The following is a 5,895-nucleotide window of genomic DNA, read 5'->3' on the forward strand; positions in this document are numbered from 1 at the left end:
ACAGGTCACATTTAATGATCTCTAAAAATTGAATCCAGAGATTATGAGGAATGTTTTTGATATGATATGGAGTTGGAATTCCATTTTGAAAAACATGTACAGTCTCAGTGCCATAATTGTAAAACCAGCCAAACTCAGCCATTTGTGGTGATAAGAATAAGAAGAGAGTGAGTTTATGAGAAAATGAGAGATGTGCTGGCTGGAATGAAGTGTTGGTTTAAATAGGCAATAGAATGCCAAGAGACTCAAGGAAAATTGAATGGTTATAGGTAGAAATAATTCTACCTCGTCTCCCTAGACTGATGAGAATAAAAACAGCCATTGGAAGTGTAAAACAGGATTTAATGCGCACATAAAACAAGTAAAAATTACTGTGCATAGATGTGTACCACTAACCCAAATTATATTGACTGTTAATATCTCACCCAAACATATTCTGATTTTAAATAAGACTGTTTCAGATTTTAACCACAAATAAGTCAAGTAAAGAATCAGAGTGTAATATCAGAACTTAGACTTATATCAGAACTTAATAGTTATCAGAACATGATTTCTTAACTCGAAAAATGAATGCCTATTTCTGTAATTCTTCACACAAATTCTGATTTCGTTTCTTCAGAACTTAATCATCAGAACTTCCATCATAACTTGTCCTCAGAATTTATGTAACTGACACTTAAACGTTCATCTAAAATACCATATATCACCACAGTAATTTTCATTATTCATATGGAGTGTATGTGTGTGCAGTAAGCTAAATATCAGATAAAGATTAAAGTCCAATTCACTTCAGTATATCTTAAAAATAAGGCATAACTAAGAACTTTGCTCAAAATCTGTTATGATTCTGAAGTCTACTTTAGAATGAGTTCATGCATGAGTCCACCTCAACTATTTTGTGCTCATTTTATGCATCTTTTGAAATTCCATTTTACAGTGGCTTCTCAGTGTAAGTGAGTCACGACTGCTTATCAGAATTTATGCTATTATTAGAGTATTTCTCCAGTAATCATAGAGTGTGAAAAGTCACCAAGAAAAATATTTATTTTTTCTTTTCTGATGCATATTACTTAATACCAACAATGCAATTGGGTCTTCCCTTCCACAGTTTGTACTCTAGACCTCAAAGGAGTACCTGATTTTAATTTCTTTTTCTTTTCCTTTTCTTTTGATAAGTGAGGCTTATCAGCACTTTGTACATTCACAAGATTTACTAACATCAGAACTTAACAGATGAGAAGCATTATTTTAGTTTTTGACTTAGTAATAAGATAGACAAAGTAAACTTAACTAAGCTCAATATCAGAATTTGCTTGTGTCAATAGATTTAACATAAACAATTACTTCAAACATGGGATTTGTTAGTATATTAAAGACTATAAGTCAACATCTAGCATATTTATCCTCATTGGATTGAATAAACATAGAAACATTCATATCACTATTAGAGTTTAGAAATTCACAGCAGACAACAATCAGTACTTAAGCAATTTTCAATTAAGCACATAATACACAAAGATAGTAATATCTGTAAATACTGATCATAAAGTCTGATGCATAAGAACAAAAACTAAGCAGATTTAGACAAAGAACCTGAAACCATTCCAAGTTCATTTACCAATCTTGTAAAAGTAGCTTCACACAGTGGTTTTGTGAAGATATCTGCTAGTTGTTAATCTGTTAGAACAAAGTGCAGTTCCACTGTACCTTCATCCACATGTTCCCTTATGAAGTGGTACCTTATGCTGATGTGCTTTGTCATTGAGTGTTGAACTGGATTACCTGTCATAGCAATAGCACTTTGATTATCACAGTAAATAGGGATTTTAAAATATGTTAACCCATAATCCAGTAACTGATTCTTCATCCAAAGAATCTGTACACAACAGCTTCCTGCAGTAATGTACTCTGCTTCTGCAGTTGATGTGGAAATTGACTTTTGTTTCTTGCTAAACCAAGAAACCAATCTGCCTCCAAGAGGCAGCTTTCACTTGTGCTTTTCCTGTCAATTTTGCAACCTGCAAAATCTGCATCTCAGTAACCTATTAGCTTAAAGTCTGATTCTCTAGTATACCACAATCCCAGATCAGCTGTTCCCTTAAGATACTTGAAAATTCTTTTCACAGCTGTTAAATGAGGTTCTCTTGGATCTGCTTGAAATCTTGCACAAAGACAGGTAGCATACATGATATCAGGTCTACTAGCAGTTAGATAGAGTAGAGAGCCAATCATACCTCTGTAATCAGTAATATCTACTGATTTACCAGAATCCTTATCCAATTTTGTTGCAGTGGCCATGGGAGTGGATGCACTTGAACAATCTTGCATTCCAAATTTCTTCAGCAAATTTCTGGTGTACTTGGTTTGACAAATAAAAGTGCCTTCTTCATTCTGCTTGACTTGAAGGCCCAGAAAATAGCTAAGTTCCCCCATCATACTCATTTGATATATTGACTGCATTAGTTTGGAAAACTTCTTGCGAAGTCTGTCATTTGTAGAACCAATATTACAACCGACATTTTCGTGTAATACTATTTGTAAATTTGGTGCAATTTTAAAACCGAATGCCAATATATTCAACTATTGTATGCTTGTGTGAATGAGAATTTCTGCGTCTTAAATTTGCGTTATGTGGTATATGATTTTTTCAAAGCAAAAGTTTATTTATTTCTTTTATTTTTGATTTATAAGGAATATTTTAAACCTTGAATAAATTTCTTTTTAAAAGTTATTTTGTTCACAAAATTTCAAAAGTGGTTTTATAAAATTTCTAAAAATCCAAGTTATTTTATGGTATAAATTTTATAATTTTTGAACTTGTATTTTATTTTATAAAAATAAATCTTTATAACTTTTAGTTGTCATAATTAGCAAATTACATGGTTGCCCTTGCATGCAAATCCTTTTCTATTCAATTTAAAGGGCTAAAGAGACAATTCCAACCCCACTAACTCTTATTTTACTAGCCAAATTCCTTCTTTGCCCTTGCATGCAAAATGATCCAAGTATAATTGGAAGGTTAGTCTTGTCAATTCTCATTCCCACTCACATTTTGTCAAATAAAAAACCATAAAACAAGCAAATGGCATGATTATTCACTCCACTCACACCACACTTTCTCCTCCCTCCCTCCTCCCTCTCTCACTCTCGGCCCTCCTCCCCCTCACTCTCGGGTTTTAGCCGAGACCAACCCCCTCCCCATTTTCTTCATTCCTCAACCAAGCTCCCACCTTCTATACAAGTAAATACTACTTCCCATATCATGATCACATATATTTCAAGGAGTTTTGAGTAAAAAGTTTAAGTTTTAAGGTTGCATGTCAAGGTTTTAGTTGAAACTCAAAGTACAACCTTGATTCTTATGGATTTAAGGTTGTTTTTGAGAGGAATACAAGGAATGGTGGAGTGCCAAGTCTTGAGAAGGAAACTCTTGATGTTGAATGGCCATTTCCCTTCCATTTTATTCGGCCATGACCTTAAGGGAGCCGAATGAATGGTCCTTGAGATCATTCTTGTTGCTTTGTTCAATCTTTGTATGTTTATGTGATAATGGCATGAATCTTGTAGTGAAAATTTGATGAAACTCTTTGCATGCTAAGTGATCATCTAGATATAGCTTATGCTAGGCTTGCATGTCAATTTCATGGTAAAATATATTTAGAAAACATGTTACTTTGGTTGGTAAAACTCAAAGACATGCATGAATATTATAAGATTTTGATCATTTGGAAAGATTTTGTTAGTAAGCTTTAATTTCAATAGGAATAAGGTGTTAATATTGATTAGTGTTCCTTGATGCATGGTAATAATTTGGGTATATTTTATAAAAAAACATAACTTGTCATTTTCAAAAACTTGATGATTTGTGAGTTGTGAAATGTGGTTTCTTTTGTTTTTCCATGATTGCACCTTAGGTAAGGATGATCTCCACCAAGATTATTTTGAGTATAAGGGAGTTAGTTCAGTAGATCACCATGTTTAAGTCTTGGTTTGGGTATTGGGTTGTTGGTGGTTGAGTTTGTCAAGTCAAAACCTTGGAGAAAGGAGAGTTATAATTTCTGCAGAAAATCAGTTTAGTACCCTGAGGTTTAGAGTGAGTTTTGACCATGTCATTGATGTGCACTCTGAGGCCCAAGCCACCAGAAGTTATTATTGGGAGTATATAAAAGGTTTTAGGTGTTGGTTGGAGGTTTTCATGTCGTTTGGTTAGGTGCACAAGTAGAATAACAAAATCTGTCCAGCAGGGGACAGTTTTGTTGCAACTTAGAAATAGGGAGATTGGACCATGTCATGGGTAGGCCCTCATTAGGCCCTGTTGGGCCTTAGTTAGAGGGAGTTTCAGAGAATTTTTTCCAGCCATAGTTTATAGGATATGAGTTAGAACCATGTGTCACAAGTTAATTCTAGTCAGGGCGTTTTCTGCCCAGAAAAACAGGGGAACCTTGGACTTTTAGCTTAGGCCCAAGAAGGCCCAAGCTAGGCCCTTGAGCCACATCAAGTTTGGGAGTTGCCCTTAGGTCAGAAGAGTCTTGTGTAAAAGTTTTGAAGGAAAACTTGTAGTTTAAGAGTGTCTAATGCATTCAAGAAACCATAGATGTCATTCTGAAATTTACACCAGTGAGCACTTTCACTTAACACATAGTTTTAGAAGACTTAGGAGTGAGATCTAGGTTGACCACCATAGTTGTAAGATAGTATAAGGTCAGTAGAGCAAAAGGCCCAAGTGAGGGTCAATAGGTCTTGGATAGTTTAGTAAAGGCACATCGAGTTAGGAAGCCAAAATTTGAAGACTTTGTCTAGTTTAGTGACCAAGTGACTTAAGTTGAGTCAAGATCATCCAAGCCTAGTGTTGCATTATGGTGTATATGGTGTTATTTGGTATTAATATATGATATGTGAGTATATGTGGCTATGTGTGTGCAATTATATTTATAAGGTGAATATAAATTAAGTGCATATATAAATTAATATCCAATAGCCTCACTAAATTTTCTTGTCCAAGTTTTATATATGAAAACCTTTCCGTTACCCTAATGGAGTAAAGTTTAGTGGATCATGGCCTTGAGATTTAGTAACGTATTTCCCGTGTTTCGAGTTGATCTATAATCCCTTGATAAAAATGTTTACTGTTAAAAGAGATTTTGGTCATAAATCGGCATCAATTTTTGAAATAAATAAAATGTGGATTTTCAGTCCCAAAGGGGGATAAATGTTTTCTTTGAATAGTGGATCTGGACTGAGACGCGAGTCCTTTCCACACTTATATTAGGCTTAAAAGTTGCCTAGGGATCCCATTAATGTTTTAGAACCCAGCGAGGTTCGGGATTACTTCGTGGCTGATCACTGGCTGTAATCCGTAGCGTCATAAAATGATTTTGATTAAGATATGGTTTTGAAATTGTTTTGATACAAGCAAAATGATGCCATCACCCAAAGTTTTATCTCTCGTTATCATTGGTTATGTCTTCCCATTGTCATTCTTTAATGTATATCTCAATTTGTGTTTTGTATCGTACTGTTTAGCACTTGTTGAGCATTTGGCTCACTCCTTGCTTTACCCTGATATTACAGCTAGCAGCTATGGTTAGATTCAAGCAGACTACCCGTAAGACCTATGATGCTGATGCTTATGTTCGAGCTCAGGTAGAATAAGAGATAGTAGTTTTGTGTGAGGACTCGCTATTTAAAATCAGTTGTAATAGATGGTAGTGTTGGGCTGTTCCAAACCCTAAACTGTAAGATCTTGGAGTTGGTTATGTTTACTTCTTTTTAAAAAATGTTGTAATAGTTATATTTAATTTGCTGTTTAAGTTGGGGGCGTGACAACCAAAGATGATATCATCAACATATATCTGAACCAAAAGTAAGTCCTTTCCATGGTTGAGGTAGAACAGA

The sequence above is a fragment of the Apium graveolens genome, chromosome 11, assembly GCF_009905375.1.
Source record: "Apium graveolens cultivar Ventura chromosome 11, ASM990537v1, whole genome shotgun sequence".
Taxonomy (NCBI): domain Eukaryota; kingdom Viridiplantae; phylum Streptophyta; class Magnoliopsida; order Apiales; family Apiaceae; genus Apium; species Apium graveolens.